The 13,540-nt window shown below is 48.2% G+C and overlaps 1 protein-coding gene across 1 annotated transcript in view; it reads left to right on the forward strand.

The window, feature by feature from the left end:
• The window catches only part of RFC1 (replication factor C subunit 1), a 711,111-nt gene that overhangs the window by 414,494 nt on the left and 283,077 nt on the right, over window positions 1–13,540 (forward strand). The gene's annotated exons all lie outside the window — the stretch shown is intronic.

Consider the following 13,540-nt stretch of genomic DNA (forward strand, 5'->3'; position numbering starts at 1 on the left):
CCAGAGGTGAGTGCCTTTTTTGCTGTGGTTGTCCGCACAGCCACAGAAGTGTTGAAACTTCAACTGCCCACAATAAAGACCAATATATTTTTAAGGCACAAGGGAGACCCGAGGGTATTAAGGGACCAAGGGCATATGTATTTCTAAAGGAACAGTGGTCCCTTAATGGCGAAATGTCACAAATCAGTTCTACATAGAGATACAATGAAATCTACGTATGATATCCAAATGGAATACGCGTTTAAGTTTATGAAAGTGAGATAGAAACAATGCATTGAGGAAAAAAACAAAACTAAGGTCACATAAAGCTTCCAAGCTCAGGCATATAAATGTGGCAACATTGAGAACACATTGGTTAAGTCACAAACAAAGTACCAATGCTCACATGTATTAATGAACAATTTTAGCATTTGAATCAAGGTACCATATTCAACGATATTTCAATCCCTTAGTTAGATATTGGGTTCATTACCAGGACATAAGGGTTATGCCTGAGAACGTGAATGGGTTACAACATATGTAACCCTATGCCAGCTAGAAGAGAATGAGGTAAGAAGGGAATAAAATAACCAGGAGAACAGAAGAAAGGAGAAACAATATTAGTTGCCACAAATAACCACACTGAGTACGACCATCCGTCCACATCATAAGTGCGTGTGTTGGATATCTAGGTACATCCATGTGTGTGCCTACTCACACCACAAGTTTTTAATTTCCATGTGATTGGAATGAATCTGAGAAATAAACGGGCACACTAATGCTGGCTGCGCAAAACTTTCATTGAAAATGTTGATGGGTCAAATTGAATGTTTAATGCTTTGGTGCATTCACATACTGTAATTCCATTTCTATTGTCAAAATCAGTGAATGGGTCTCTAATGTTTAAATTATTGAAATTTATGGCAACCTATTTCTCTGTATAGTCGTATCAGTATTACTTGTGTTGCTTCCATGCAGTAATTTTGATTTAAATTATTTTTGCGAACAATTACTCAATTCTATAAAGTATACATTTTTAAGTGATTCCTCTTTATTGGTCATGTGCTTAGACTAAGGGTACCTGTGTGTTAGGTTTACTTATATTTTTAATTAAGATGTGTTTTCATTCATGTTCATAGGCCCAATCCCCCATTAGCTGAGGTTATCCCAAGTGAAACATAGTTTTTGTTGATAGTTATATCTGTAAGGCACTGTTCCACTGCCAGCCAGAAGCGTTGTATCGCTGGGTATGCCCAGAATGTGTACATGATGGTACTTCGTAGGCCACAATTTCGGCCAATCCTTGCCAGCAGTATCCAAGTTAGGTATTCCCTGTTCTAGATCTTTAGATGCACCAGCCTGAACCCTGCTTGTATGGCCAGTTCCCTAGGCACAGGCAATGCTTCTTCCCAGCCACCATCTTCGGAAGGGCCCAGGTTTGTCTCCCATTTCTTCCTGAGATCCTCCTTGGTGTCCGGAGTGTTGAGAATGTTTTAGCAGATATGAGATATGACTTTCCCTGGATTCTCTTCTGAAAGCACTGTCCACCATGGGGAATGCATCTGTTAGGGAAGCCTCCCTTGTTACATGGGCCGCTAAAGCATGTTGTAGCTCTATGTATTTAAATGCCTCTGAGCTTTCCCGTTGAAATTCTTCCTAAAGATCTTACGGGGTGTTGGGTCGAACCTTCCCCCCACAGTCTCCCGGCTTACTGATACCAATTACGTCCCATTTCCTAAAGCTGCACAGTTTGCCTACGACATGAAACAGGTCGTTATTCCACAAAGGGGTTTCCCTTGTCAAGATGCTATTAATTCCGATTCCTCTGTGTTCTTTCCCAGACTCGAATAGCCACCGGCGTGGTCTACAGAAGTGCAGTCCGGCCGATCCGCTTCTATATCGCCGCCAGGTGTCTGTCAACCCTCAAGAATGGCTCATCCAGTAGGGCGAAGGCCCAATTGTTAATGACCACAAGGTGTGAGACCCAATAGTATGTTTGTAAGTCCGGAAGAGCTAGTCCCTCCCACCCACCCTCCCAATACACTCCCCTGGTTCGCTCCCCTAATGGCATTCAGGCAGGTTTCGCATCCCTCAACAGAGCTGCATCTTACTGGAATTTCATGTTTCAACTCACCGGAAGAAATCTGCAGAGACGCAATATGGATTGTTCTGGAGGGCGTATGTGAATACTATAAACAACGTTTTCCGCCACAGCAGGTCGTGCCTCCACCCCAACATGCAGTTACGGTTCCTCAACCTGAGATTCCACCACCTAGGTCTCGGGTAACGGAACCTCCACAACCTGATTTGCCTACTCAGACCCCGGATACTTCTTTGGATGAAGAAGTAGAGGAGGGCGAGTTACCAGAAAATCCTCCGTTAGATCCGTGGGATAGATACGTTATTCCCATGCAGTCTCCACCAACTCCACAACCTTCAGACTCACCACCTGAAGACAGAGGTGGGTTCCACAATCTCATGCAGTGAGCTGCAACTTTTTCAACTGCTGGTAACAGTGGAACAGACAGAATGTTTTCTTCAAGATTTTAAAGAAGAAACTAGGAAGGTGTCCAGAGCCATTCCTATTATAGATTATATCTGGAAAGAAGGCGGCAAAGTGATGAAAAATCCTGCTTCTGTGCCGGCCGTGTTACCAAGGATTGATAAAAAAATATCGCGCTCCTCTCAATAGTCCTTCATGCCTCATTGGACACCCGCGGCCGGATTCCGTTATCTCGCAGGCCACTCAACAAAGATCGTAAAACCCAGCCACCCCCATCACTACACCACCAGATAAGGAGGGGCGTCGTTTGGACCTTATCGGTAAAAATATTTCCACCATGGCTGCTGCCTCGATCAGAGCTGCAAATTCTTTGGCGATTATAGGGCGCTATGATCGCCAAATGTGGTCCGAGATGGCTGTTATGATTAATCTAATTCCAGAAGATAAAAGGCAGGAGTCACGCAAGATCTTAATGGAGGGGGAACGTGCAGCTGCAGAAGCCATCGACTGCACTTAGGATATTGCCGAAACAAACTTTAGATAACTGGCAGGAGCTGCAGTTCTCAGACGACAGAGCTGGCTAAAGGCTACCACCTTTAGGCCCGAGGTCCAACTAAAGATCTTGGACATGGCTTATGACAGAGAGTCTCTATTTGGAAAACACATCGACGAGGCTCTCCAAGCAATCAAGACGGACACTGACACCGCAAGATCCCTAGGTTCTTTACAGTATAAGAGAGGATCTTTTAGATGTGCTAGAGGACATGGATTCGCCTCTAGAGGAAGCTACTACCAACAAGGCAGACAATATAAGCCTCCGTACTGGCAAAATTATCAGTCTTCTTATCGCCGGTCCGGAACAGCTAGTTTCTCTTGCCAAGGGGGAATAAAGCGCACAAACAATCAAGGGCGATACACTCACAGAAAACAGTGAGATCAGCCGGGCGCCAACCTTATTTTCTTCCCTGCCTGTGGACGCGAAGATGTCTGCCTTTCAAAAACGGTGGCAGTGGATTACATCCGATCAGTGGGTGCTGGACTTGGTTCAACATGGACACACCCTGGAGTTTGTCACCAAACCACTAATAACTCCGCCCAGGGGTCCCCCTCCCCCTCGTCTTCACCTATTGTTCAAGGAAGTTCACTCAATGCTCCTCCAGAACGCTATAGAAAAAGTCCCAGTTCATCAGAGGCGGACATGCTTCTATTCCCGTTTTTTCCTCATAAAAAAGAAATCAGGGGAATGGCGACCGATTTTGGACCTGGCAATCTCAACAGATATCTCAAGAAGCATGGTTTCCGCATGGTCACTCTTTCGGAAATGCCTAAACGAGGGAGACTTTATGGCTTCTTTGGACATGGAAGACTCTTACTTTCACATCCCAATTCACCGAAAACATCGAAAGTCTCTCCGTTTCACTGTGGCTTGCGCCCATTATCTGTTCAATGTACTCCCATTTGGCCTCTAGTCGGCTCCAAGGATTTTTACGAAGTGCCTGGCTCCAGTAGTGGCAGCACTACGCTCGTCAGGGATCCAGGTTTTCCCGTACTTGGACGACTGGCTAGTCAAAGGTCCATCAAAGTGCAGAGTACAGAACAACATAACAGAGTGTCGCAATCTCTTTGCATCCCTAGGTCTCACTGTGAACGAAAGCAAATCTCAAACTCTTCCGAAAAGAGTTCTACTTTTCCTAGGGGCTTGTCTGGACACGAAACAATGCAAGGCATTCTTGTCTCAAGAAAGGCAGCTCTGTCTACAGACATTGGCCATAAAACTGTCAAAAACAAAGTCACTTTGTTCGCTTGTTTGCTTCACTTCTGGGAATGTGTTCTTCGGCCATAAATCTCTTTCCACTGGCACGTCTCAAAATACGGCCTCTACAGGAGGAGCTGCATCTCCAGTGGCAACAAGCGACAGGTTTCTTCGAGGACATTATCAAAGTCACCCCACGCATCGTAGATGCTCTTCTGGTGGACGCAACTACACAATCTAAAACAAGGACTCACATCTTACAAACTCCTCCGGACTTCGTACTAACGACAGATGCGTCCATGGAGGGCTGGGGAGGGCATCTCCAGGACTTGCAAGTGCAGGGCAAATGGTCCCAGAAATACAGACAATGTCACATGAACAGTCTGGAGTTGAGAGCCATATTTCTATCCCTACAAGCGTTCCTTCCCAGACTCGCAGGGTCTTCAGTCCTGGTCCAAACGGACAATACCACCAGCATGTTTTATGTAAGCAAGCAGGGAGGGACAAGATCAGCTACGCTCTAAAAGGAGGCTCAGGAGCTATGGGAATGGCTGACAATTCACAACATAACTCTCAAGGCGGAACAACTCTGGGCTTCAAACAGTGTAACCAGGGCCCTACTCATCGTGCTGGTCACACTCTTGACCTAATTCTGTCTAATTCGCACATTCTGACCTGTTATCCTCCTATACAGGTGGAGTGGACCGACCATTTTGTGATAAGTTTCTGTGATAAGTTTCTCCCTCCCTATCCTTAAAGAGGATCGCCCTCAACCTGCTCCCCTCCCAGGCAGTGGCACAAGGTGTCCGCAGAGACCTTTAAAGATGTTTTTATCTCCCCGGACTTCTCCCCCTCAGATACCCCTGACATGGCCCTCTCTAAATATAATGTTGCCCTGAACACTGCAGTTAATCTCATTGCCCCTCTAAGACTTTGTAACCAACGGTCTAACCGCAGGCAGGAACTATGGTACTCTGATTTACTGCGTGCAGAAAAGAAAGCATGTATGAAGTTGGAGAAGGTCTGGAGAAGCTCTCAGAATGTAGTAGATAAATCTCGCTATCACTCGGCCTTGAGATTCTACCATAGAAATATCAGAGCTGCCCGCAAAAACCATATTGTCTCTCAATTATCTGAGGCAGGCAATGATCCTAAAATACTGTACCAGGTCCTCCGAACCTTCACTAAGCCTATCGCGTGTGAAAGTCCAGAGACGGTGTCCCAACAACTGTGTGATGATACTGCTGGGTTTTTTGCAAATAAGATCGACTCTATCTACCAAAATATCGCCCAATCCACCACTTTGGTCGATATTAGGGATTCCTCTCCTAGCCTTCAGCTTGGAACAGTTGGACTTGGCCCATCTGTACTGTCCTCTATCCCCGAGATTAGTTTGGATGATGTCAACTCACTGATTGGGACTATTAAATCGGGCAGCCCGGCGGACCTTGTCCCTGCCCGAGTGATGCATCTTATAGGGAATGTTCTTAGTCCCACTATTCAGACGGTGATTAATTGCTCGCTCTCTGAAGGATTAGTCCCACTGGAGTGGAAAAAGGCCTTGGTCAAGCCCATAAGGAAAAACACCTCCATCCCTTGGTCGGATATGACCAACTTGAGGCCTATCTCCCTTTTGCCGTTTGTCGGCAAATTGATGGAGAAACACGTCAATCTCCACCTCTCCAGCTTCATTGAGCAGACCAGACCGGCTGTCTGGACCACTCTCAATCAGGGTTCAGACCTAGGTATAGTACCGAGACGGCTCTTCTTTCTGTCACGGATACTATACGTATGTCTCTGGACAGGGGTCTATCTGTGGTGTTGGTGCTGCTGGACTTGTCCGCAGCATTCGACACCATATCTCATACCATTCTTCTACGAAGATTAAAGGAGATTGGCTTAGAAAGATCTGCCCATGCGTGGTTCACCAGTTTTCTTGCAGAGCGTACCCAGCAGGTTAATATGGGCACCTTTAGCTCCATCTCTACCAAAATTACCAGAGGAGTCCCGCAGGGCTCCTGTCTCAGCCCTACGTTGTTTAACGTTTGTCTCCTCCTTGGCTGATATCATGAGGTCTTTCGGGTTTTTACCCATTTCATACGCTGATGATACTCAGCTGCTGTTTACTTTTAAAACCTTTACTCCCGAGGTAAGGCAAGCTTTCTCGAATGGCATGACTGCGGTCGCCAGCTGGATGGCCAGGAACTTTCTCCAGTGCAATGTGGGAAAGTCAGAAGTCATGCTGTTCGGGGAAGCAAAAATCTTGTGGACCCCTGACTGGTGGCCTACTAGTCTGGGAGAGGCCCCCTCCCCTAAACAGGTGGTGAAAAATCTTGGGGTCCGTCTTGACCACGACCTCACTCTTGTACATCATGCCAACACCACGGTGGGGTCTTGTTTCTATGTCATCAGCCTCCTTCGGAAAGTGTTTCCTCTTCTCCCTGACAGCACAAGGAAGACCCTGGTTCAGGCCCTCGTATTGAGTCGCCTGGACTACTGCAATGGTCTGCTTTTAGCAGCCAATGAAGGCGTGCTAAACAAACTCCAAGTGGTACAGAATACCGCGGCACGCCTGGTGACAAATGCCCCCCCCAGAACACCATCCCGGCCCCTTCTTAAACTGCTCCACTGGCTCCCTATCCGGAAACGGGTGGAATTTAAGACCTGCTGCTTGGTGCACAAAAGTCTCCATAACCTAGGGCCGCCCTATCTGGCCGAAAAATTTGTCCATCATCGCCCCTCTCGTAACTTGCGCTCTAGTAATTAGCTGTTACTGCAGATTCCCCGACATAACAAGACCAGACAGGGAGGACGCGCTCTTTCTGTTATGGGTCCACGTCTGTGGAACAACCTCCCCCTTCCCCTTAGACAGTGCTCTAGCCACTTAGCCTTCAGGAAGAGTCTTAAGACAACTCTGTTTCAGTATTAGCGCCAGCCTGGACCTGTATCCCCTTACAGCACTGCGCGGAGATACACCTTCGGGTGTGATTCCGGCGCGTTACAAATCCATAAATAAATAAAATAAAACATGTCCAAGGCCTCCACAATACCCTATCAGACAAGCTCAGCAGATCCTTGTCGGATTGCCACGAATGGGAGGTAGACAACACTTAATTGATCAAGGTGTTTCAGACTTGGGGCCAGCCAACGTTGGACTTGTTTGCGACCCAACAAAACAAGAAATGTCGGTATTACGCCAGCAGATACCCTCAACAGGGATCAAGAGGGAATGCTCAGTCCATGCGATGGTCAGGGATTTATGCCTACGCTTTTCCTTCGATCCCGTTGATTCCACGAGTGGTGCGCAAAATGAAACCGGAGAGCTGCCGTCACCTCCTAATTGCTCCCAGATGGCCTCGTCAGTATTGGTTTCAGGAGCTCATGTTGCTATCGCTAGAACCTCCAATCAAACTTCTCCTGGCTCCAACACTACTGTCACGCAACGGGGGTCAGGTACTTCACACAGACCCTCAATCTCTGAAATTGCACGCATGGCTCCTAACTTCCTAGAATTTCAAAATCTCCAAATTCCTCAGGATTGCCGGGACATCTTAAAGAAAGCCCGAGCCCAGAGCACATTTAAGACTTATCGTCTCAAATGGAGGCAATTCTGCTCCTGGTGTACTTCAAATGCTTTACACCCTATTGAATTTGAAGCTCCAGCAGAAAAAAATCTTCCTTATTTATTACATTTGTCTCGTTCTGGTCTTTCTTTCTCTTCGGTAAAGGTCCATCTAGCGGCTCTATCCAGGTTCAGGAAGATGGCTGACAGTCCCTCACTATGTTCTTCATCGCTGATAAAACAGTTCATGAGAGGTCTTTTTCGGACTTATCCTCCGTTAAACCTTCACAACCGGAATGGGAACTCAACACGGTCCTTTCACAACCGATGAAGCACCCGTTCGAGCCAATTCACAAAGCCGACCTCAATTACCTGACATGGAAGGTCGCTTTACTTTTAGCCCTAACTTCTGCCAGAAGAGTGGGAGAAATTCAGGCTTTCACTGTAAAGGAACCTTTCTTACATTTCTCTCAAGAGTATGTCACTCTTCGAACAAATCCAACTTTCATACCCTAAGTGCCTTCTCAGTTCCATCTAAACGAACCAGTGAAATTGCAATTTTTTTCCCAAATCCGACAACTCCGGCGGAAAGAACACTGCATTCTTTGGACATTAAACGATGCATGAACTTTTATCTTCAAACTAGCAGCCCTTCCCGGCGTTGTCCGGGAGCAATCCGGCTTCACACAGGCACCGCAGTTCTTATATCGCCGAGGGCCCCCCAGCGAGCCGGGCAGACTTACCGCCAAACCAGCAGAATCGCAGCCGGGTGTGATGGGGCACGGGCCTCTAATGGTGCAGCCGTAGCCGATTAGGGATGTTCGGGGAGCCTCCAGTGTGTCCGGGCAGCCGCGCAGCATGTCTTGCGCCGCCGCAGCTCTGATCTCCAATTCTGCCGACAGTGTCAGGGATCCTCGGTGGAAAGGTCCGGGCCTCACAGGCAGGGTGCCGGGCGGTGAGCGGGGTCCTCCCGCTCCCCGGCGCATGAAGCAGCGCCAGTCACTCCAGGATTACGGCGGGACTCACCCCCGTCCGCGCTCTAAGGGATTGTCCGGGCCCGCTCCAGGCGCCCCGCCCGCACAGGCCGCCACTTCGCCCAGCAGCAAGCAGGGCCGCGGCAGTCCTCCCAGCAGGTCGCGATCTTCCTGCAGGCAGGGCTGCGGCAGTCCTCCCAGCAGGTCGCGATCTTCCTGCAGGCCCGCAGAAGAGGGGCGGTAGCAGCTCAGCACCCTGGAGTCAAGCGTGTCGTCAATGGGCACGATCCGCAGAGCTGCACAGCCTCGGACACCCGGCCTCAGCATCCAGCAACCACGTTGTGCAGGTCAGTCCGGGCAGCACGATTCGCTGCCATTTCAGGAAGTGTTGTCAGGGAGCGCAAATGATGAATTGCGTACCGTAGGTGGCTCCGCGCTCCTGATGTCGGCACGAAACGTCGCGGCCGGCGCTACTTCCAAGGGACTACTTTTTTTTTTAAGGTAAATATTTTAAAGAACGTATAAATATTTTTTTTATATAGCCTATGTCCATCTGCAGACCCTGACAATTACAACGATGTATCGGGTGTTTGGATTGGCGCAGTGGTTCCCGAGTTTACCCGCCTCAAAGGTTCAAAGTTCTCTCTTTATAATAGTAGTATAGATAACAAAAAGCTTCAGGAAATTAGATCAGTTGTTCGTGGCTTATGGCCAAGCTACACTGGGGAAAGCGGTCACTAAAGCCACAATTTCCAGGTGGATAGCCACTGCGATCCATTTTTGCCACATCAAATCCAACCGGCCATTACAAAGAACTGTCAGGTTACACTCTACAAGGGCTGTAGCAGCGTCACAGCATTGTTTTCAGGAGTGACGCTAGAGAATATCTGCCGTGCTGCAACATGGAAGAATGTCCACACGTTTACAAGACATTACTGCCTGCAATCAGCAAATCAACGTGATGCAGTAGTTGGTCAAGCAGTTTTACGTCCCCTGTTTCCATAAGAACAAATTCAGGTAACCAATGTTTTATTCATCTTATCATGAGTCTATGCCTTTCAATATTTCTGTAAAGGTTCAAGATGTACATGTATTGCAGATTACTTGCTTCTTTTGTAGTGATATTACTTTTCCTGTTTAATAATATATGACTGCTCTTTGGCATTTAGTCATGTTTTTCATTAGTAATGTATTTACTTCGCAATTGTTGTTTGTTAAACATGTATTTAAGGGAGTGTATCACAATAAGTCTCCCACCATCCGCAACCGACTTTTGTCTGGCACACTGCTTGCTATTCTGATTCAGGCATGTGAATCTATGAAAGATACCCCAATACTGGATAAGAAAACAAGTTACTTACCTGTAACTTCAGTTATCCAGTATTGGTATCTTTCATAGATTCACATGCACCCACCCTCCTCCCCGGAGAGTCAGTTGTCTAATTTTTGGGATACTCATTCCCACTGTGCTAACGAAAATCTGAGGAGAACTGGCTCTGCAGAGAGGGTTCTAGAGGGTGCTGTGAGCTGATTGGTTGGAACAAAGACTTTGGGCTTTTTAGCATAATGAGGTGGATAGGCTACTACAATCTAGGCCTCAGGCCTTTCTCATAGGGCCTACTACTGTAATTTACTTTTGGCACTGCTTTTTAGGTTTCGCCTGGCGTTCACTGCGCAGCAGTGTCGCGCAGGCGAAATCTTTTGATCTTCAGTACGGGGCTTTAACCCGCCTCTCTCTTCCATTGGCTAGCTCCATAAATGGAGGCTAGCCATTGGAAGAGAGATGTGCCAGTAAACGTTGGAGCAGATTCGTGGGCGTTCCGGTGTTTTTTTCCAGCTCCGCCCCTTTTTCGTACGTCATGCAGCGGTGGGCGGTATTTTTTTTTTTTTTCGGCATGTTTCGGTCTTTTTGAAAGTGTCTTTTGCAGGAGTGGGCTGCGAGATTTAAGTTGCCAGGAAGTACTTTCTATTTGCGATCAGGTAAGCAGCATTTTGTTATAATTTTCTTTTCACTTTGTACGTCTACCCCGTCTCATGCCGTCTCCGTGTTTGTTTTCCGTCCTTGCGTGTCTCGTTGCTGCCGTCTCTGTTTTTCGTGCATGGAATGCTTCCGGCAACGGTCTCGTTGGATTGACTTGAGCTCCCTGTCTTTTGTGTTTTTCTGTGTGTTTTGACCGGGACAGTGATGAAAAGGAGGCAGGAGCCTGCCGCAGTCACCAGCCGCCGAAGCCCCGCGGGACATGAGAGCTTCAGCCCTCTGGACAAGCCTTCCCTTCTGCTTTCAGGAGCTGCTTGGCTCCTCTCGCCTCCCCCCTTCCCTCTGCCCTCCTTCGTCGCGCTCTCGCCTCCCTCCCGCCCCTCTCTCTGACGCAGCTCTCCTTATCTTATCTTATCTTAAGTGACATTTATAGAGCGCACTGACACCATACGTTTCCTGGCACTAGGGTACAGAGTGCATGGAGTGTGAAGAGGCAGGCTAACCGGTCTGAGTGAAGAGACGGGTTTTAAGGAGCTTCCTAAAATTAAGTAGAGAGCAGCTAGACTTAATGGACAGGGGAAGAGATTCCAAAGTTTGGGGGCCAGGTGGACAAATCTGCGGCCACCAAACTTGTTTGTTTTGATTTTGGGGGCGACCAGCAGGTGGAGGTGAGCCGACCGGAGATTCCGCACTGGTCGGTGCTGCTTAATCAGTGTTTTGAGGAAAACAGGGCTGGTACAGTGAAAAGACTTAAAAGTCAGGCAACCAATCTTGAAAGCCGCCCTTTGGTCAACTGGCAGCCAATGCAATTTGCGCAGCAGGGGTTTCGCAGACTGCCACTTTGGCGTTTTGTGGATAAGTCTGGCCGCCTGGTTCTGCACGGTTTGAAGACGGCGGAGCAATGATTGTGGGAGTCCATGGTATAAAGAGTTCGAAAAGTCGAGGCGGGATAGTACCAGGGAGATGACAACCTGGACCAGTGCCGCATGCGGCAGTAGATGGACTATTTTACGAATTTCACGAAGCTGGAACATGCATGCGGAAATCACCGCCCCTACTTGAGCCTTAAGAGAGAGCTCGGCGTCAATGATCACTCCTAGACTCTTCACCGAGCTGACAGGGGCGGGTGGGGGGCCCAACTCGATGGGCCAGAACTGGGGACCTCAGTTGTTATTCCTCCACTATAGTTGTATGCCGTCTTCTTCCCAGTTCAGTGGTATTTGTCCCTCGCAGTTACAATTGCAGCCTCTCTCGTGTAGTCCGGACATAATGTTTCTACTTCTGAGGTTTCATTTAGCTATTTAAGGTATTCTGGAAGTTGTTTTCGTTTGAGTGGCAGGCCCGATACCAATGGTTTGTTCAGAATAGCCAAGCACCGGAAACATGGCTGTGCTTGCTTCCCCGCCCCCTGGCTGTCTTGCTCCCCCGCCCCCTGGTTCCCCTGCCCCCTGGCTGTGCTTGCTTCCCTGCCCCCTGGCTGTGCTTGCTTCCCTGCCCCCTGGCTGTGCTTGCTTCCCTGCCCCCTGGCCGTGCTTGCTTCCCTGCCCCCTGGCTGTGCTTGTCTCTATTTGCTCATGGGAAAATCACAGAATATTTTGCTACTTAAATAATAGGTCGAATTGGTATTTAACTGATTGATACTCATTTTATCAAGCTAAAAAGAGAGACAAGGGGAGTCAATCTGCCGGGATTTGAACACGTGACATGAATAGACTTGGACGATCGAGCTATTTTGTTTGGGTTTCCTGCAGTTTTGTTTTTGCCCACGCACCAAATATAACATAAAAACATGGAAACATAATTTAACCCCCTCTGATGACTATAAGCTACAACCTTTATACCCATTCACCAGCTACCCTTAAAACCATAGATTCCACCTGGTCTCCAAATTTACCAAGAACTTTGTTCCCTGTGTGTGTGGGGGGTGGGGGGGGGCTCTGTATGTGTTTGATCGTTTTTTCTGGCCCCTGTTCCCTGTGTGGGGTGGCTCTGTGTGTGTGTGTGTGGCTGGGTGGGGGCTGTGTGTGTGTGGGGGGGGCTGTGTGTGTGTGGGGGGGGGGCTCTGTGTGGGGGGGCTCTGTGTGTGTGGGGCTCTGTGTGTGTGTGGGGGGCTCTGTGTGTGTGGGTCTGTGTGTGTGGGGGGGGCTCTGTGTGTGGGGGGGCTCTGTGTGTGGGGGGCTCTGTGTGTGTGGGGCTCTGTGTGTGTGGGGGGGCTCTGTGTGGGGGGGTTGTGTGTGTGTGGGGGGCTCTGTGTGTGGGGGGGTTCTGTGTGTGTGGGGGGGCTCTGTGTGTGTGCGGGGGCTCTGTGTGTGTGTTTGGTATTGTGTGTGTGGCTCTGTGTGTGGCTCTGTGTGTGTGGGTGTGTGTGCAAATGCAATAGGTCTCGCATTTGTGAGAGATTAAGCTATTGACATTGTAAATGACAATGCCATTTATTTATCTGTTTTCAAAACCAACACATAAATAAAAATGTTGTCATTTACTATGCCAATAGCTCTAACTTTGGCAAAGGCGAGACCGTTGCATTGTAAATGCTTGTTTATATACCGTGGGACTCCCGCCTCGGCGACGGGGAATGATTCTGGCATGTGAATCTTTGAAAGATACCAATACTGGATAACTGAAGTTACAGGTAAGTAACTTGTTTTCTTACCCATTCAAACTCGTACATAAACTCAGCCACACTAAGTAAGATATTCACACACACTTACCATCACACATTGACCCACTCTGTTACTCTAATACTCATTCATACACCTATGCTCCAATTAACACATTCAACTTCACACAC

This window comes from Lissotriton helveticus, chromosome 2_2, assembly GCF_964261635.1.
Source record: "Lissotriton helveticus chromosome 2_2, aLisHel1.1, whole genome shotgun sequence".
In the NCBI taxonomy this organism is placed as follows: domain Eukaryota; kingdom Metazoa; phylum Chordata; class Amphibia; order Caudata; family Salamandridae; genus Lissotriton; species Lissotriton helveticus.